This window comes from Leopardus geoffroyi, chromosome B4 (genome assembly GCF_018350155.1).
Source record: "Leopardus geoffroyi isolate Oge1 chromosome B4, O.geoffroyi_Oge1_pat1.0, whole genome shotgun sequence".
Lineage (NCBI taxonomy): Eukaryota > Metazoa > Chordata > Mammalia > Carnivora > Felidae > Leopardus > Leopardus geoffroyi.
In genome coordinates, this window is record NC_059341.1 from 106,163,030 (window position 1) to 106,184,601 (window position 21,572).

The 21,572-nt window shown below is 38.7% G+C and overlaps 1 protein-coding gene and 1 long non-coding RNA gene across 4 annotated transcripts in view; one reads left to right on the forward strand and one right to left on the reverse strand.

Annotated features, from left to right (window-relative positions):
* Positions 1-21,572, forward strand: part of TMTC2 (transmembrane O-mannosyltransferase targeting cadherins 2) — a 412,955-nt gene that overhangs the window by 14,051 nt on the left and 377,332 nt on the right. The window lies entirely within an intron of this gene.
* LOC123591163 lies at positions 11,454-15,002 on the reverse strand. The gene is made up of 2 exons (XR_006709135.1): positions 14,517-15,002; positions 11,454-13,041 (listed from the first exon to the last, which is right to left on the reverse strand). It is a non-coding gene; the product is annotated as an uncharacterized LOC123591163 (long non-coding RNA).

Consider the following 21,572-nt stretch of genomic DNA (forward strand, 5'->3'; position numbering starts at 1 on the left):
CTTTTTTTTTTTTTTTTTTTTGCCTAGAAAAAGATTGCCCCCCTCTTCCCTGCCCCAAACCACGAGATAAGCTAAGTATATTGTTGAAGGTTTACCATATTGGTAACACAGCTTTCTTTTTAAAGTCAAGGTATGGCGGTAATGATTCCCCAGGTTCCCTTCCAGCTTAAAACAGGTCACAATTCTAGGGTTATGGATTTGGGTTCATTTGCCCAAGAAATATGCTTGAAATTGGCCATTTTGGGGTAATTAATAATATGTTAAGTAAAACGTTGGCCTTATTGTCACATATAGAGTGAAAAATCAGGCACGTTAATAAACAGACCGTATCAGCCAGAGATGTTTTTACCTCAGCCATAATCATCATTTATTTCCTATGTGTTACCTTATTCGCAGTTGGAATGTTTACTCTGTTCCTATTGATAACTAAATTCTAACAGCAAGTGGCAAGCTCCTAAAAAGGAGAACACTTTTGGTTCTTGTTGGATGGCAGCCTAGTTTTCTCTGGTGCACATCTGTTCCTTGGAACATTTTTAGAATATTCAGGTGAAAATTCACTTAGTATTTTAATAAACCAGATTCTGTTACTGATGGGTTAAAAAGAATCAGTCATACTGTTTTAATTTATTAAAGGAAAATAACAAATGGTTTTTGCAGAGTAGCCCTCAACTCTCTGGAATTAATTTAAAATTAGTACAAGAAACCAATAATTCAAGACCTTATTAAACATGCCTCAGCTGCTGATTTTTAGGACTAAACAAAGGACTAGCATTTGGATTTCTGCAGGGTGAGGGTTGGATGGGAAGGTGTGGGTACCTATTATAAGGGAGGATATTATCCTGTTTTGAAGTATGACATCCCTATGAATGAACTTCGGGGGAGCTGACAAAGTTGACTTGCAGAGGGTTTTGTCCTTTTCTTGCTTATGATACAGTGCTTTCCTTTATGGTATAGGGGTGGTGTCATTATGGGGAAGTGTGGGTGAACTTTGTTGGGTAAAAACAGAGACAAGAAAGATGGGTGGTTTTGATTCTGATCTTTGTGAATTGGAACCAGAGTGGCACATGATTGTCAGTTTCTTGAGGTGGAATCAAGACAAGTTGTTAGGAATGGAAATCCTCCAATTTAACTGTTTGTGGAAGTAGCCCCATGGTGTTTTCTAAAGATTATATGATATATTTTGATCGCATGCTGAATTTTTGGTGTGTGTTGTGAAATAGAAGCTAATTTATGGTTTTAAAATGCTATTGTTATAAATGAGAAATCTTTGTAAATACCTCATCTTTGTGTATTTGGAATTTGAATTCTGAGAATTTATTATGTGGGGAGGGAGGGAATTAGGTTTATTTTTCAAATGGAAGCCTGAAGGAATTAGTAGACTTACTGTTAAATTGGAAGGTTTACTTATATACCGCAAACCGTGTAGATTTAAGGTGGACCATGGATGATATTTAAAGGTTAAAATGGTTTTTAATACTAAGCATCATCTTAAGTTTAAATTTTTACTTTTATTTCTTTTTGTGTCATCATTGTTTATGAAAACTGGTTGAAAATGAAGTTCAATGATTTCTGGTACATCATAAGGTTTGACAAGAAACATTATTTATTCCAAACCTGAATATAAACTTAAACACAAACCAGAACTTAGCCTGAATGTTTTCTCTTGAAGCATCTTTGGAAGTCTATATAAAAATAGAGTAAATGCTTTGCATGCAGCTTACCTACTGCATTTGAAGAAAATCTTTTGTGTATGTCTGCAAGCTATTTGTGTGTTCAGGAAGAGTTTACCAGAACAGACTGAAATTGGTAGAAATAGGTCAGAGTAACACTGCAGCTATAATTCTATTGAAAACTGGAATGGTATTCTCTCTTAAACTCTTGAGTAAATGGAAGTTGATGAATGATTTCTTTTGTGAAATATTACTGGTTTTTTGTTCACTTAAAGAAAATTATTTGTATTTTGCTTTTGAAAATTATTTATATTTTAAGGATTGTTTTCCCCCCAGAAAATCATATTGGTTGCTAACTCTTGGTGCTCTTCACAAACTAACTTCTGTATCAGTGTTGATATCAGAAAAAGAGGGCGAGGAATGGGAATTAAGAAAGCAACAAAAAATGATAAGGAGATAATTGTCTTTGTACCGTAACAACCAAAAGACTTAAGGATGTTTAGTGATGCCTTTGTAAATTGTTTTGTTACATATTTGCTCATGCGCACTTAATCTCAGAGGCCAGAAATGGCTCTTGTTACTAGAAGTGAGGGAAAGAAAAGAACGGTAAGGGTATGTTTACCATTTAAGTACTCTGATTTCTGCAAATTATAGTGTAAAATTATGATAAGTGTATTCAAAATTTGGGAGAGAGATTTGAGTGTGGTTTATTTTCAATTCAGGAAATCAGCTCAAATAAGCATTGGCCTTTGATTTCAAAGTGTTTAGTCATTCTTATGTAGAAATATGTTGTCTCCCAAGAAAGCATCCTTGTGGGATGCTTTCAGCTTATGTCACCACCCTATTCCTTTAGCTAGTGTTTGTAAATGCCTCGCTGTGTCAGGAACCCTGTTAAATCTTGGGGCACCTACCGAGAAGAAGATGTAATCCATAATCTCCAGTTGCTTAGAGTTTGGTGGACAGACCAGATAAGTAGTTTCTCTCAAATAGAGGCATGCTTACTCTTCTAAGTGAGCACACAAGAGAAGTACTTGACCCAGGCTGCGAGGGAGTAACATGTCAGAACTGTCTGAGGAAGAACCAATCAAATTAGCTTGATAAAGATGATAGAGGGGGAGGACTATCTGGGGAAAAAAAATGTACAGGAAGAGAAAGGCACAGTGTCCAAAGAGAGGGCATAAAGCCAGAGGAGAGGGTAGGGAGAGAGAGGAATGGAAAATGAATTGGTGAGAGAGCCACGAGCTGGAACACTCGGGCCTTGAGTTCCATGATAGCATTTTTTTTTTTTAATTTTTTTTTCAACGTTTATTTATTTTTTTTGGGACAGAGAGAGACAGAACATGAACGGGGGAGGGGCAGAGAGAGAGGGAGACACAGAATCGGAAACAGGCTCCAGGCTCTGAGCCATCAGCCCAGAGCCTGACACGGGGCTCGAACTCCCGGACCGCGAGATCGTGACCTGGCTGAAGTCGGACGCTTAACCGACTGCGCCACCCAGGCGCCCCATGATAGCATTTTGAGACTTGTCGGAAGTAGGTGAGATTCAAAGCAGAGAGACCGGAATAGTGTCCGTTTATAGGATCATACAAGCTATTTAGGATTATATTAGAGAATTTCTGTTCCCAGTGATGCTGAGTGTTAAAATAAGCTGGGGACAGAGGTGAACAAGAAATGTGAGTGTATTAGAAATGGAAAGGTGAAGAGAAATTGGCCTCCCTTGGTGTGAGTAGCAGAATGTGGAGGGAGGGTGAGAGAATTTCTGTCCTGTGCAAGTGGGAAGAAAAGGAAACCCAGGTACATCAGCTTGGGGTGAAGGGAGGTGGAAAGATTAGCCTACTTTCCTCTGTGCATAAGAGGAGACATGAGATATCAGAACATCTCTGCTCGCAACATGTTACGGGTGTGGAGGTTTTGGAGTTTGGCAGGCCTGTATTGTGGCTTTGAACTGTTGCTAACACATTGTCACTGGGCCTTTGTTTTTGCTGGCGTATTATGTATTTCGGTAATAAGGACTTTTGGTTGTAAGTGACAAAATGTCTGATTCAGGGAGGGTAGATCCCTTTGCTTGTCTGAACCTGAGGCCTGTTGAAGTTATGAAGACTTATTTTTTTATCTCATGGTCTGGCCATCATGGTTATCGTGGCCAGTGGCAGCCTAACGTTCCTTCCTTAGCTCTCCCGGAAATGCTCCAGGGAGGACCTTACTTATCCTGACTTAGATTACAAGCTCATCCAGGAAACACAGTTACTAGCCAATTGGGGTGCTTTTGCCAGGTGTAGGCACCTGCCTGAACCTCTGGTCTGACATAAGAGTGCAGAGAAAGCTGGTTTTCCCGTCCCACACTACATGTAATAGGTTCACCACAGGAAAAGGGGCTCCATTAGAAGGAAGGGCAAGTTATTCTGGGGGCAGGGGGAGACCACAGACGTCCACTGAACCTGGGATGTCCACTTCCATTCTATCCTTACTGCCCTTTGGCACTCTTTTGTGCCAACTGGATGCTAAATGCAATCTCAGAAGTCATGTGGCTTACATAGGCATGAGATGGTCACTCATGGGGTAGAGCATTCATGGGGCTCTACATGTGCAGATTGGATTTGGATCACCACCTACATGAAGAGTGGGCAAGGCCTGTGGGCCAAATCCACCATATAGCATGTTTTTATAAACAGCCATACCCACTTGTGTAGGTATTATCTGTGGCTGCTTTCTCTTTACAGTGGCAGAGTTGAGTAGCTGTGACAGAGACCTTGGGCTTGCAAAGCGTAAAGTATTTACTATCTGGCCCTAAACTGAAAAAGTTTACCAACGCCCAATCTAAAGAGAAACACACATTTAAAATTCTTCTAGCAGTCTTCCTGATCCCCGAGAGTACAGCTGGGCACGCTCAGGGGTTCCCTGACATTAGTCAGGAAACCTAGCCCTAAGAATTGTTGGGAGTTACAGCTCAAGGTCAGACTCACAGATGTAAAATTTTGCCAACTTCTCCTCAGATGACACTAGGGTAAGCACTTTCAGGCGAGTGTTGGAGAACCGTGGCATGGACCCCACATCTCTACGATTGTTCCCATCTTTGCCTTAACCAGTGCCCTGATCCCGAGCGTGTTGCTGAGCAGTGGGTTTCTTGCAACAGTGGGTCTTTGTGTGCGGGTGCTGTGTGCCCCCGCCACGCGGCCCTGGCAGTCATGTTTGGCCTGCAGGAAGTGCCTGCTGCTTCCTCTCCGAGTGGAGGCCTCTGGGATGCTTGTGTAGCTGTTTGGAAACCTGGCCCCCCTGCATCTGTAGCCCCAAGCCTGTGTTTGCAAGCAGTTGTTGCCCAGCTGTCTGCTGCTTTGTTACATTGTTTCAGTCTCTGCTTCAATGTGCTCTCCAAGTGTTTTTGCTTGACCTCCCCCTGGGTATCTGCCTTGCTTTAGCTCATTGCCGAGCAGCTGTTTGGTATTCTTCTGGTATCCATTTTCCCATGTGGTCTGCCCACTGGTCCTGATTTTCTGTGATTGAGGTTTTGACACCTGCAAAGTGACTCTGCATCATTGCTTGGTTGTCGACAGCCTCATCTTGATGCTTTTTTCTTCTTTGGGCTCCCCAGGAGGCACCCTTGATAAAATGTGTTCAAGAATGCACTGCCGTGATAGGAGGTTTTTTTTTTTTTTTTCCTTATTGGCAAAGAAAAAGGCCGTATGTTTTTTTGCTTTGAACTGGATTGCCATCTTCCGCACTCTTTGAGAGTCCCCATTTGTAGGATGGTTTCAGTTTGGATATGGTTGTCCTCTGATAGAAAAATTGGTGTCAGGACCAGGATTGCCTACTACAGGATTGTGGCTGATTTCTTCTGCTTTTCAGGAGTATTGTTAACTTATGGGGTTAACTCACAGGGTTAAATGTGAGTTTTACAAAATAGTAGTCCCTGGATTTTCAAAATTTGTACCTCAAATTCATCTTTATTGAGTGGAAAATTCTGCCTTTGGTATTATTTTTAATAATGAATTTGAAAAACAACTAATTATATATGCATATGAGATGAAGTTATAAGGCCTGATAAATAACTGGAATACGTTTTAACCAACAACTATCTGTTCTACTTAAAAACAATGCCAAAAAAGCACATCTTATTTTGCTTTCCAATAAGAGCCTATTAAAAATTCTTAATTCATAAACCAGGTGGTAAACATTGTAAAAGCAGACGTTTAGGTAGAAAGGTTTTGACCCGGAGGTAATGTAATCAATTTACAAAAAATGAGCTAGAGGAGACACAGTAAATCAAACATATATTATAATACTTGTTTAAAAGGTATCATGATTATTCTGAGTTTGGGGAAAGTTCAATCCTAATGTTAAATTTTATGAGTAGGTATGTAATCTATATGCATTTACATGCAGTTCTCTGCTTGCCAGAAGCCAAAGAAGAAACAATCAATTTACAAATAACACAGAGGCAGTAAATTTGTTGGCGGCACTTCTGGGCCTGTTGTAATTCTGTAGTTCTTTCGATATGCAAGTTGTGAATTGCTGATGTTGCTGTGAGCCAAAGATATGGAGATATGTGAACGTGTCCAGGCAGCACTTACATTATGTAAGGCTTGGAGGTATTTTGATATCAGTGAAATAGTTTATGGGTGTAATAGGAAAACGTATACTGCTGAAATCATAGCCATAAAATCAGTGTTTATATTGAAGTTTCCATTCCAATTCACATTTTAGGTTTAAAGGTTTTGCTTGGTGCTGTGTGATCAATCGAGACACAGTTCGCCTCTGGCAGGGGTTCAGGTCTGAATCTACACATCTTATTGGCTCTGTTCTAATCACATTGATCACTTTGAACTGTCACCTAGGAAAACATGGCTTCCAACATGGATGCCCTGTTTTCTTCTACAGTGGGTCAAAGTACATGACAGTCTCCCTCTAGTTGCTCTCTTAGGTCTGGCTGTCATAGTTGATCTTTTTTGCTTAGTCCAGCGTGATTGCTATAAACGAGCTGAGGCCTGGGTTCTTGCTTCTGCAAGGATGCTTCTGTCTCTTCCAGGCAGCTCAGTATTTCCATCTCAAGTCACTTCCAGGTTACCTGTTGTGGACCTAAATCTCAATCTGAATAAATTATGATTATTATGAATGTGATAAATGAGTAATGAATTTAAAAACAGGAACATTTAGAAGGCATATATTTTATTTCTCCAGGGGAAATCAAGTAGGATGGATCATTGACTAATGGATGCCCTTGAGAATATTCTTTAAGTTTTCACTCTGGCCGTATTATAATGGGCCTATCAGTGACGCGTCTGAACCAGGGTTTGCTCACCTCTGAACAAGACTGTAATTCCTGATCTCATAGTGTTGTTATGAGCATGAAATCCACTTCAGCTTCATATGCATTGTTTGCTCTAATATGCCAGGCACTATGTGAGTGGAATGGCATGCAAATGATGAATCATATGTTCTCTGGTCTCAAGGACCTCAAAAACCTGGTCAGTCATCATATATTTTGGTTTCCTACATGAATGAACACTTTGCTGAGGTATGAGAATACCCAGTGGGGGCCTGTAAGAAGAATTAGATTACCTCTGGAGAGACTGGAAAAGGAGTCATGGAGGAAATGTCAGGTCGTTAGGATGGTGGAACTCACAACTGTGACTGCAGAGTTTTACATGTGTCCTCAGCATGGATGATGGTAGATTGAAAAAAAAAAATCAGGCTGCTCAGGATGACGATGCTTGGCTTAGCAGATAATGAGGGCAGGAGTGCGGAGAAATAGGTTCTGCTTACATAAATGGGTTAGAAAAAAGCTTAGGGTGAAAAGCTGCCACCACACTGAGATATTGTAATAGGATCATGAGTACTTTCCATCTGATGCCAATATACTATTGTACTTTGATCACAAACTCCATTTGCACTCCAGGCCCTTCTTACACGTACAGGTTAATGATTACTGTCTGTTTTCTCCATGTTCACGTGTGTAAGACCTTGTTTTCTTCATGTTTACCGTGTGGGTAATATCTTATGAGCTCAATAAATACAGAGACAAAACCCCTGTTTGGGGCTCTTGTCTCTTCTCGGACATTAGCCTCTCTCATATTGAATTCTGCATCTGCTCCCTTGCTGGACAAGAGAGAACCCCAGACTCCTAGTCTGTGACACAGGAGGAAGTGGTATGACTTAATTGTGGTGAGGTTCAGAGATGGACTTATTAGTGAGGTTTCTGATGCAGTACTTTGAAGATGGAAGCAAGAACCAGGGAGAGGCTGCTCTGGCTCCCAGCTCAGATCTTCCTGGGCCACGAGTTCATTTGAGAATAAAGTCCGTTCTGAGGAGTTTTAGAAAATGGTAAAGCTGTATGAAAATACAAATAGTATCGTGAAAAACTCCACAAAAATAATAATTAGGCATGCAGTAGATTGTTGTGTCCTTTTAATAATTATGTGCAAAATACAGTGAATTCTTTGTGTATTTATTTTCAGCTAATCCTCTCAACCTGGTAAAGCACTTACTTTGAATGAGGACATGGGCTCTGTGAGGTTAAGTAACTTGCCTTAAGGTCATTGAGCCATTAAATGATGAATTGGATTTGAACCCACACAAGTGTGTCTCTGGAGCTCAGGCTCCTGACCCCAGTCCATTAAAGTACCGGAATAGACGAGAGTTCAGGAGATCTGAGTTTGAATCCTGTGTTTTTCCTGGGAACTGTGTGAGCTTGCACCTTTACTTCAGCAAGTTATTACTTGTATTTCCCCATCTTGGTCATTGCAGCATAGACGAGATGAATCTGAGGCAGTTTTGCTTTTAAAGCAGCTTTCTTTGGGCCATGGATCCCTTTGGCCATCTGGGAAAACCAATGGACTTCTTCCCCCCAAATTGTCCTGAATGCATAAAACAGAACATAGAAGCCAAAAAAGTTGAGATATAATTATCAAAATACTAAAACCCCAGTTAATTGTAGTAATACACATTCTTCTTTATTAATCGATTTAATAACAGTCAAGTGGCCGATCCATTAGCTGCCATAATATCAAAGTAATGATGAGTGTAAATGATTTTTTTTTTTTTGAGAAATTTGCAACAACTGCACTGTGATAGAAAAGTGTCTGTGAATCTGCATGGTGTCACTGCATGTTTTGCCGCCTTTATTCATAATTAAAGGTAATCCTAAATTTCTTGAGGACTAGAAAACTAAGCTATACTTTTTTTCCCCATCTAAGTTCATGGGCTCCTTAAATTCTTTCTGTGCATCAGGATGAGAGTCCCTGGTAGGACAAGAAGGCATTTATTAAGATGCTACGAAGAAAGAAGGCAAAAAATAAAGGTCATTGGGAGTGTAGAGGTATAATATTTTTTGAACTTTTACCTCTCTAAACTGGAGGAGTTTGCCTGGGGTGAGTAGCTGGAAGCCTAGGAAGGGACATGGAAGTTCATAGTGAGAGTCCATCATTGACTTCTATTAATGGGGCGCCTGGGTGGCTTAGTCGGTTAAGTGTACGACTTTGGCTCAGGTCATGATCTCACGGTTCGTGGGTTCAAGCCCCGCATCGAGCTCTGTGCTGACAGCTCAGAGCCTGTCTCCCTCCCTCTCTGTTCCTCCCCTGCTCTCACTCTGTCTCTCTCTCACTCTCTCAAAAACACATAAAGATTAAAAAAAAATTAAAAAACAAAACAAAACCCTGGAGCTTATTCTTTTCCAGTACAGGATCATATAAGCTAACAAAATGTTGAGATTTTGTTTGTTTTGTCTTGGATTTTGATCAATAATTTTATAACCTCAAGGGTAGGACTGGGTAGTTTATGTTCAGAAAATCTGATTATTAGCTTTGACTTTTGATTAATAAAATGGGAAAATACATTGTGAAAAGACAAAGTTAGGCATAGCAACTTTTGGAAAGCTAGGCTTGGGTTGAGAACAGTGGATACACTTAAAGCGGTCTGTGGAGAAAATGTTGGAAACTGCCGATTTGGATAATCTCTAATACCTCTTTTAACTCTGATTCTTTCACCCAAATATCCTTGATATTTATGGCATACTGAAATAAGTCTCGTTTTCCATGGATTCTGATGAAAGAAAAGAAAAAAATGAAAACAGATGGAAAACCTGAAAAGTGACTCTTGGTTGATTGACAGTAAATGTGGAGAATGCTTTAGAAAGGAAATGAAATGTTGTCTCCAGCAGATGGAAGTGTGTAAATTTTTCCTCCACATTAGAGCTAGAATCACTGTGAGTGGTAGTGTTTCAGAGACAGAACAATAGAAAGAAAAATTATATGATTATCATCACAGGTAGAAGTAAAAGAAAGGGTTCACATTTTTATTAAAGGCTCATGCCCAAAAAGGAAAAGCCTTTCCTGCAAGATGTGGGTCCTACCCTTTCTTCCTCTTTATTTTTCATGCTTTGTCCTCAGAGAGCAGCCTTTATCTTCTTCCATTTTTCCTCTTCCCTTCCAGTCCTTTCAGATCCTGTCACTCCTTCCTCTCTGCCATTTCCACTCTCCCCTCTCTTCCCTCCCCAATTCAGGTGATGCTGAACATGGGCTCAAGAGGAGGCATCTCATTGAGCCTCACAGAGTTGATGGCACTTTGAGAGCTTTTTTTTGCATATTATCTCATTTAGCTCTGCATAGCAGAGGCACCTCTAAATTCTGCTAGGTGGCCCAGGTAATCTGCTAAATAGAGTGATACTCAAGCTACAATTTGGGAAAGGGGAATGGCAGTCGTGGAGATACTGTGGATTGACTCGCTTGCCGGAAGCCCGAAGACTGGCTCACACATTCAGAAAACTACAGGTTGTTCAGAATGACCAGTTTCAAGGATGTATTCTGGAGACCTGCCAGAGATGGAACTTACAGAAGCAAGGAGAAAGGAGTTTGTGATGGGCCCTGGGTGACAAGCTAAGGAGCTAAGCTGAAAGCTGGCAGGGAGCCCTTGAAGGAGAGAAATGATCAGGCTTGGATTTTAAGAGCGAATCCTCTGATGGAAATAGGATGGATAGACCAGAAGAGACAGTTGAAGGCAGAACAGGTAGGAAGCTTTCGAACTAAATAAGGGGAAACATTGAGAGTTGTAACTAAAGCTGAGGGGATTAGGAGAAGGAAGCAAATTTGAGGGAGTAAAGAAGATTCTAGAACATGAAGATTGGAGAGACAATGGGTGAGAAAGTTTAGGAATTTGTTGAAATTTCTGAGGATTGTGGATACTTTTAGTATTTCCTGTGTGAGGGGACATAGGAGGAAAGCAGTATTGAAGGGAAGGCTATAGAGTTTGGTTTGGGACGTGTTGAATTTGAGGGTCCACCGGCATAGGAACTGTGGAGGAGTTTCCAGAAAAGAGGGGTAGGGTCTTACCTACTTTACAATTAGTGTATTGTGCACTCAATGTGTGCCAGCCAGGGTTCTAAGCACTTCACATAGATGATCTCATTTATTCCTTAGAATAGCTCTGTGAGGTGTAGGTATGATTATTGTGAGAAAAATGAGTCATAGCAAAGTTCAGTGACTTCACTAACGTTACATATTTAGAAAGTGGTGGAGTATCCTGTAATTCCGTTTATATGAAATGCCCAGAAAAGGCAGATTGGTAGAGAAAAGAGAAAGGAGAATAGTGGTTTCCTGAGAGTGGGAATGGGGGTGGATGTAAATACACGTTAGAGATCTTATTAGGGTCATGAAAATACTCTAACACTGATTATGGTGATAGTTGTACCACTCAGTAAATTTACTAAGAATCATTGAATTGTGCACTTGAAACGGGTGAATTTTATGATATAAAACTCGATAAAGTTGTAAAAAATAGTGTTCGGGGTTGGGATCATTATAAATGTTTTATTTTAGCTGTTGTTTTCACTTGGGCTATAATAGAAAAATGCTTTTAAAGGTAGCAAGGCATGTTCAGGTGCTTCCTGGCACCCTGAAAATTGTGCCTGTAACTTAAAAAAAAAAAGTATTTGTTTTTTTTATGCCAATCTTTCAGTTTTTGCTTGATTACTACTGTCCGTGAAGCATTTTTCTGTTCCTGCTTGCACCTTGCTGGTTCAAAGCTCCTTTGGGATACAGGGCAAGATGACTAAGCTGTCTTCTGCCTGCTGCCTGCTCTCGTTTGCTCCTTCTCTTCCTTCTGCATTCAGAAACTGTGTTAGGGATGAGGAATTAAGCAACAACAACAAAAAGAAGATAATTAAAACATTCTCCTGTCACTGGCATTCTAAAATTAGATATTATAAATAACTCAGTGGGGCTCTGAGTCTTCCCTCATAGACACAAGGGAGGTTCTGTATAGGATTGCTCCTCTGCGTATTGCCTTGGTTTTACGTTTTGGTTCATGGGATCTGAATATAGGTCGGGTACAACCGTGTTTAGAAAGTTCCCATTTTGTTATAGGCCATGAAAAGGATTCCTTGTATCCGATACCTTTAGAAGCAGATAATGGCAACAGAACCCAAGTCCTTCCTCCTCTTTTCACCTCTTAGTTCTGTCACATTGTCATCATTTACTTTTATATTTTTCATTATGAAGTAGTATCTCAAATCATCCAATGTTATATAAAATGTAAAAGAAGAGAGATAATGGTGGTGTTTTGCTTCTTCTGCTTTGTTTTACAAACCTTGGTGTCTAAATCATTTTTTTTTTTTTTCTTTTGGTCAAGTAAATCCAATTTTGAATGCAACAAAGACTTTTCTGGTAAATCTTTGGCAAATCTGGTACGTGTTTGGGCAAAATGTCAACTTGATGTTTGAGTTTTCATACTGTGTTCTGAGGAACAAGCCTTTATTTCTAATCCTCTGTTCTTATTTGTGTCATCAAAGAATGGCACTGATTGCTGGTGGCAGATTAGAAATGATAATGATGCTGTTATCAGAATTAGTGGACACTTGTCAAGTATTAGTGGCACATTCATATTTGGATGCATTGGAATATTTGTAAATTGTTTCTGTGAGTGTCAGTTAAATGTGGGGACAGATGTGGGGTAGGTACCTGGATTTATCACCAAATCTAAGTAGAATGTCTTTAAGGCTGTGCACGATGGTACCATAGGCTGAATGGTTTATTAAATAGAAAACGATAAGGTTGACACATAAAACTGAAACTTTGTGATTGAAATGCCCATATGCCTTTTCTGCTTCTCACATACAAGCATTGCTTTTTACACGATTTGTTGAGGCAGGGTGGCAGAGGGAAGGAGATATATGTAGAGAGGAGATAGTATTTACCTGGCCCTGCAGAACAGAAATAAATATCTTCACATTTAAAGTCTCACGAATCTGAAGAGGAAGACCAGCGGGAGATTTAGACGGCTGGGCTGTTTGTGTTCATGAGGGAGAAGTGTATCACTTCCAGCCTGGAAGGTGAGGTCCTTCAAGCTGTTAGTGATGGAATTCTTCACCACATTGTGAACCTGCCTGCAAGACAAATTTATTATCTGTTTGCTGTTTTTACTTGCAAGAGTAACAAAGGATCATTTTTATATTGTGTGCTTTAAGAGGCTTATTATTTAGGCACCTAAATTGAACAAATAAAAATCAGCTCTTTAAAAAATTGGAAACAATTCGAAAATGCAAAGTAAGAAATGAGCTACACAAAATACTTTGAAATCTTCAGGGGACCTCTATTAATTATTCAGAGGGCATTCATTCAGTAAATTGTTTAGTACTGTCAATGTGTCAGGCATTTCGCTAGGTTTGAAGCTGTAAATCAGGTTTTTATTTATCCCGAATTGTGTTGCAAAAAAAAAAATACAAAGCAAAGGAAAACAGAATAAAACAGAAAACAGTTAGTTAGTAGCCAACAACCTAAAAATTAGGACACTTTATTCCCAGATTCATATTTGCAGCTTTCTTAATTTAAAACAAATTAAAAAGAATTTGACAACAGCAGGCTCATATTCCTGCATGGAACCAATTAGCAGGAGCAAAAGAGTGACTGCCCCCTCATTACCAGTTTTATAGATGAGACAACTTAAGAAACACAGTTAGGCAGTGTCCCCAAGGACGCAGACTGTATATTGTGGAGTTAGATTTCAAACTTCATCTCATCCAATTAAAAAACAAAAAAGTTCTTTCTGCTCTCTCATATTGTGGAGGTTGCAAAGCAAGATATAAACTAATATTTCCTACATTTGGCGATGCTTTGAATCTGTGAAACCTGAATTATACTGGTACACTCTAACAACCAACCTGTAAATCTAGGCAGGAGTTTAATTTCCTTTCAGAAAGGGAGCTGTTAGAGGCTCAGAGCATATCTGAAATCTACTAAGTGACAGTGTCCAGATTAGAACACAGGTCCCTGGCCTCAGGTGTTGGAGATTTTGGAATGCTGTGAAGATCACAGTTTGGCTAATAATCTGAATATTAAGCTCAAATTCAGAAAACGTGTTCTTCTTAGATGTAGGATGAACCATATAACAGTGCTGTTTTGGTCAAGAGTGGTCAGAGATCAGCGATTTCATGTGGTTTAGTGAGTATTTCTGAAGAGGTACACCCAGTCACCAGTATGCTTGCTACATTGTATTTAATGTTTATAGAGATTTAACCTTTCATAGGAAAATGGAAATTGGGAGTTTTGGAGTTTATTAAGCAATTTATTAATATCCAAATTGAAGTTGTGGATTCCAATGAGCAGATTAAGCTTGTAGATCTAGGATTTAGACTTGGCAAACACTATACTTTTTGTCCATTGTGGAGAGTTTAATTCTGTTGATTACAAATATGAAACAGCACCTTTCCACTGTAGCATATATATTCAGGATATTGAGTGCTAGTATATAGCAATTACTACACTTCTATGGCTTTTGTTGATTATATTATAAGTAAGTCTGAATTACAAAATATAATAACAAGGTAAATAAGCAAAGACTTAAAATGAACAAAATACTCACTGAAAAAATGTCAACATCCATCTCTTTACTTTGCGGATTGTAGACTTTCAGGGAATCTCTGTTTAAAGAATGAGTGAAAACCTCATGCAATACAGGTGCCACGACATTGGGTGAGTGCTTTTTCCTACCGTATACCCAAATTACTCATGTGGTAATTGCCGTTGGGCATGTGCCTGGTAGAGAAAATGTGATTCTGTCTCTTTATCACGATGTCATAATGTAGGGGAAAGAGCATAGCTTAGACTTCAGGTAAGCTTGGGTACGTGTTCTGGTTCCATTGGTTTTCTGTATGACCACAAGCAAGTTATGACTTGACCCTTATTTAACTGCATAATGGAAATGGACAATATCTGAAGGCCAGGGGAGTTTGAGATTCAGTGTGCAAAGTTCATGGTAAATAGTACAGGCTAGCTAAATGGTAGTTTTTATTGCTATTTTCGTTGTTTGTTGAAATGATGTTTTTAGTAACATTTTAAAGTGATTCCAATTTTATTTATTTATTTTTATTTATTTATTTATTTTTTTTTATAATTAACGTTTATTTATTTTTGGGACAGAGAGAGACAGAGCATGAACGGGGGAGGGGCAGAGAGAGAGGGAGACACAGAATCGGAAACAGGCTCCAGGCTCCGAGCCATCAGCCCAGAGCCCGACGCGGGGCTCGAACTCACGGGCCGTGAGATCGTGACCTGGCTGAAGTCGGACGCTTAACCGACTGCGCCACCCAGGCGCCCCATTAAAGTGATTCCAATTTTAAAATTTACTTGATGTCTAAAATTTCATCTTTTCTGCCCTTCTTGCTCCCCATTTTTTTTTCTTTCTTTCTTTCTTTTTTTGGTAATAGCTTTACTGAGATATACGATTCATCCCTATCATACAATTCACCCATTTAAACTTGTACAGTGTGCAGCTTTTTTCCATATGCTTATATATTTTTAATAAAGATTATATATATTTAAGTTGTACAACATGATTTGATATACAGTTGACCTTTGAACAACCCAGGAGCTGGAGGGTCAATTCCCTGCACAGTCAAAAATCCAAGTATAACTTTTGACTCTCCTAAAACTTAACTACTGATAGCCTGCTATTGATCAGAAGAAACCTTACTGATAAACAGTCTATTAGCACGTATATTTTATGTTATATGTATCACATACTGTATTCTTATAATAAAGTAAGCTAAAGAAAAAATGTTATTTGGAATCATAAGAGAAAATCCATTTACAATACTGTACTGTTTTTAAAAAATCTGCATATAAGTGGATCTGCACAGTTCAAACCCATGTTGCTCAAGGGCCAGCTGTACATATAAAGTGAAACGATTACTGTAGTTAGATTTCAAACTTCATCTCATCTCAGTTCATCTTCATCTCAGTTCAAACCCATGTTGCTCAAGGGCCAGCTGTACATATAAAGTGGAACGATTACTGTAGTCAAGCTAATTAACATATCCTCTCCTTACAGAGTTAACACTTTTTTGTGAGCTCACTTGAAATATGCTTTTAGCATGTTTCCAGTGTTCAGTACAGTATTAAGCACAGTCATCATACCTGTATATTTAATCTCGACTTATTTGTCCTGCATAACTGCAGCTCTGTGCCCTTTGACCAACATCTCCCCATTTCCTTCCCTATCCCCCGGTCGCTGCCATTTTACTTTCTCTTTCTGTCATCTGATTTTCTCCTTATTTTAGGTCCCACAAATAAGTGAGATCATACAGTATTTGTCTTTCTCTGTCTGGCTTATTCCACTTAGAATAATATCCTCAGGGTCCATCCGCGTCTTCACAAAAAGCAGGATTTCCTGCTTTCTCATGGCGGAATAATACTCCACTGTGTATCTTCTTTATCCATTTGTCTGTCAAAGGCACTTAGTTATTCTGAATCATACTGCAATAAACATGGGAGTGCAGAGATCTCTTTGAGATCCTGATTTGACTTCCTTTGAGTATCTATACACAGTAGTAGGTTTTTAATGTATTCACAGATCTGTACAAATGTCATCACAATGCTTAGAACATTTTAATAACTTCAGAAAGGAATTCCATATTCTTTTGCTATCATTCCCTATATACTCATTCCCTTCTGTGTGATGCAACCAGTGATCTTTCTTTTTTTATGTATATGTTTGCCAGTTTGGGACATATTCACATGCATGTAAATGGAATTATATGTAATGTTTTATGACTGGTTCTTTCACTTAGCAAAATGTTTTCAAGGTTCATCATATGTCATAGCATGCATTGGGACTTCATTCCTTCTTATTGCCAAATATTCCCTTGTATGAATATGCCACATTTTATTTAGGCATTCATCAGTCGATGGATATTTGGGTTTCTATCTTTTGGCTATTGTGAATAGCGCTGCTATGAACACTCCTATACAAGTTTCTGTTTGAGTCCCTACTTTTAGTTTTTTGGGTATATTCCTAAAAGTGGACTCGCTGGTTTTGTGGTAACACTATGTTTAAACAGTTGAGGGACTGCCAGACTGTTTTACAAAGTGGCTGCACCCATTTACATTCCCAGTAGCAATCTAGGAGTTTCCCATTTTCTCCACACCTCAACACTTGTTACTATCCTTTCCCTTGTCCTCCTAGTATGACAAGAAATGGTGTGTGTGATATGGTATCTCATTGTGGTTTTGATTTACATTTTCTTGACGGCTAGTACTGTCGAACATCTTTTGTATGTCTCCTTGTTATTTTATTGTGACTCTTGAATAAACCAAAAAGCTCTAACTTTTGTCTGATTTGTCTTGTCCAACTCCCAGTGGCCAGGGTTGGGGGGGGGGTGGGTGTTGAATGATGAATGTGCATCTAGAAAGCTCAGCAAAAGAAGATTTAATAAATGTTTCTTACTTCTGCTATATTTTAGCTATCAGATCAGGAAAGGAAAACAAGAGTAGAACTAATTGCTCATCAAGAGAGGAGTAACAAATATAAGTGGTTCCGATATGCATTTAAATTAGATTACATTTAATGAGAGGTTTTCTAAATGGAGTTAATTTGAAAGGACACATAAGTCATTGGGTTTAATCTGTGTACCTTTCAGTAAATAGCTACAATCCCTCCTCCCTCCTTAATTTCTGGTAAATAAAACTTACTCTTCAGAAGAGCATTTTACTTTCTTGTTCCCCATGATCTCTCTGAACAGCAGCTGCTGGGTGGGTTCACTAGTGTAATCCATCTGTTTAGAGGACAAAGTCACACTTTCCAGTTCCTTATGGACCAGAAAACATGGGCATTTTGACAAAGGAGCAGGGAAAGTAAAAAGGTTTTGTATTTGCTTTTTCTTGTAATAACTCAATTATGTTTTCATTTTGTTTTTTCTTTGCTGAAATAAATTCTACTTTGGTCACTTTCAATATTAAAATCAACAACAACAACAACAACTAGTCATCTTTAGTTAGCTTCCTGCTGGATAGGGACTAGATCTGCAATTGTGCATTGAACCTATTGTCTATAAAAAAGACCCTTGCATCCAACATTTGACTGTGAGATAATTTCTAAAAATAGTGGAGTAAGAGGATAACTGACCGATTTAGCACATGCTTTGAAAAAAATTCCAAGTTAATTTTGGTGAGAGAAGACAGAAATAGAGATTAAAATATTCAAGCTATTTAAACATTTATAGAAAAGTTAATGCCTTGCCCGGACAAAATTTCTAAGATTTCTGTAATGATATGTATGGCCATTTGTATAAAGATGTATTATTTTTTTCAGAGTGCTTTTCCATTCAGTATCGTGTTGACTTCTCACAAGAACTATGTGGTATAAATAGGGCAACAGTAATATCCTCACTTTAGAGCTGAAGAAATTGAGATCTTAAGATGGTAATGACCTATCCAAATCTGTCTTCTGGTTATTGATAGAGTGAGGATTTGAATCTGGGTCTACTGACATCATCAGCACTTTTTCTCCTGCACTCTGTGGCTGTTTCACTTTTGCTGGATTGCTTCTGGAAGAACTCTAAGGTTTTTTTCTTTGTATATTTTGCAAAATGTTCACCAGCTCTCCCACTCCTGCCATTATAAAGACTCTCCTAATGAATTATGCATCAGCGTTTGACTTAAAAAAGAAAAATCAAAGGACTTGGATTTAAGTAGTATTCTCACATGGAAACATACTACTTCTTACATGCTTTTCTTTTCCCCTAAAATTGTTTGTGAAAGAATGATTTAAATACTAATGTGAAGCCTCATATGATGTTGCCACCTCAAGAATATGTGATTTACTAAGCTGCGGAAAGTAGTTTTAAAGAAAAATTAGCTTCAGTGGCATTAAAAAATTCTTGTTCTTTTCCCCCCAATTTCATCGACTGTCAATAAAATCCATCTTAAGAAGCAAAGTGGATTTTGACAAGCAGTCCTCACTTTCTGCTGCAGGTTGTAATTGTCTGAATTTAACATGCTCCATCCGATTGATCTGTAAGACTGTAGAGTTTTCATGGCAGGTGTCTATTCATCGTGTCTTTGTGGTACCTGTTGTAGACTCTGACACATGGTAGGCACTCATCAAATATGTTCTCAATGAATGAATTAGGACTCGGTGGTTCATTATCTGATGTGAAGGAAGATCATAGTCACAGAATTAAAGAGAAATTTATAACTAATAATTATTAGACCTCAGGCCTTATAATTTGGTGCAGGAGAGGGTTTGAGGCTGAGACTAACTGGTGCAGGTAAGTTGCTCAGAGGCAGGGGTTCTCCTTGGCAGAGGAAGGCTGGAGGAGTGGAAGTTTCCATTTGTTTCTATTTAGAAATTCCCACTGCATCCTGAAACCAATATTGCACTCTATGTTAACTAAGTAGAATTTAAATAAAAACTTGGAAAAAAAATTCCCCCTGTAGTTTGCTGCTTTTGGTGAGCTGTGGTTGTGCAAGGTGTTCTGAGAGATGGGATCCATATGACCTTTTCAGCATTACCAAACCAACGTACAGGTTAGAGTATATTACAGAGCATCCTAGGATATCTGAAAACACATCTAGTCTGCTCTGTGCATTGAAAGGCAGAGTGTAGGCTTTCTCTAAGTAACCACATGAGTGTTGTCACTTACATCTTAGAGGCCCTGGATAAGTCACTTAATTTCTCTGAGTTCCAGCTTCCTTATCAGTCAAATGATACAAAGACCTTTGGATTTGTTATAAGAGTTTACTATTATTGTAATTTGTTATGAGAGTGAGTGATAATATAAAAAAAAATATTGTCCAGTTTCCTCCTGACATAACTCAGGTTTGAGTGTAGGGCATTGAGACTGTGCAAGGTAGACTGGAAATTCAGAAATAATCCTTTATTAATTTTGGAGTCTTAGAAAGTACCCTGGTGTCCTTTAAGAACCTATCATTACCTTAGGAGGACCGAAGGGAGATTGGCTGTTTAGTCAGAGCCTCTCACCTGTCAGGCTTAAATAGGAGTCACATAACAATATGCTATTTGTTAGACTTGAAGGACATAAAAATGTTGTATGGAAACTTGGAAGGAGACTGCTAATCAGTTGTCAAGGGTATATTCCGTCATAAATCTTTTAGCGATAGATTGGTATGACTCTCTAAGAACATATGGCCATTATTGTGTGATGTTATTATCTCATATTGTGTTTCTTGTAGATAGTAGCATCCATTTGTACTTCCCTGGGAAAAATAGTCAGTAACTTCATGACCTTTGACAATATTCATGTTCAGACAATAAACACCTCTGGGCTACTGGTGTCCAGGAGATGATACATGCAAACCATAGACCATCAGGAAGTTAGGGAAGATAAAGGCAGTTGTGAGATGATCACTTCACATTTTTGAGACCTCTTACTATTAATTATCCAGAATCTCAGAGTGTTCCTTTCCAGTAGGAGGAGAGCAGGAAGGGGAGATACAAACTAGATGTAGAGCAAGAGGCCTCTCCTTGTTCAAAAAAAAGTGTTAATAAAGAGTTGGTTGTTATTGTTGTTGTTTTTTAAGTCATCAGTAGAGAATATTTTTGGAAGGCATCCAGATTTGGAAGTGGGGTCAGGGGAGAATATTTTTTCAAAAGATCTTGCTAATCTGTATAATCAAAATAAGTTTTCTTTTCACCACTTTTCCACTTTTTTATTTTCTGTCATCTTTGTAATACCTGGAGGTGTCTCCATTAAGTGTGAATTTATTTGTACTGGATATTAACTTTCTTTTGAACAAGTAGCAATAGAAAATGGAAATTATGATTTATGGATTTTGGGACAAGTAGTTCACAAGATTCTTATTTAGATAACATGTCAAGAAAAATTGTTCTGGATGTCTCTGCTGTTGTTGACTGGAAGTGGTTCCCAGTTGTTAAAAGGGCACACAGATTGAGATGAAAAGCACAGGGGAGGCCCTAGATGACTGAAGATGTGCAGGAAGCATGCCTACCACATGGTAATGGGATGGTAGTGACACTTGTGGTTCTTTTACCTAGCAAAAACAAACGAACAAATGAACAACATTCCTTGAGTGTTTCCTAAGTGCCAGGTATAGACCTAGGCTCTTTATATACAATGCTCCTCATTTCCCAGTGACCCTGATAGGAAAGTTCTGTTGTTACCTGTATTTTACAGATAGAGAAAGTAAAGCTCCCGGATATTATGCAGTTTGCCCAGGTCACATAGTTAAAAAGTGACAAAGGCAGAGTTTGGGCTCAGTCAGTTATCCCATACTGCTGAAATGCTGTGTATCCTTGGGAAGCCTCTTTCCTTTCCTGATGTGCAATTGAGTGACCTGTTAAATAACGAAAGTCTGTTTTCTTTGTGTCTCTTCTAATTCTGATCTTTTGTGTTGGCTTTCCTCACAACACTTTGTGACATTTATTTTATTTCTCATTGTAGAAAATAGAAAATAGAAAATAAAATAGAGGAATTAAATTGTAATTCTAGCACCTCAAGCATATTATCAGTCTTAACCCTTTGTTCTATTTTCTTCTAATCCTTTTCAATGTATGTATTGATTTGTTTCTTCTGCTGAGACTAAACTACACTATTTATTTGAAGCCTTTGCATCCAACTCTTTGGGTCTTCAGATTTTCTATGTTATTCTCTTATATTGG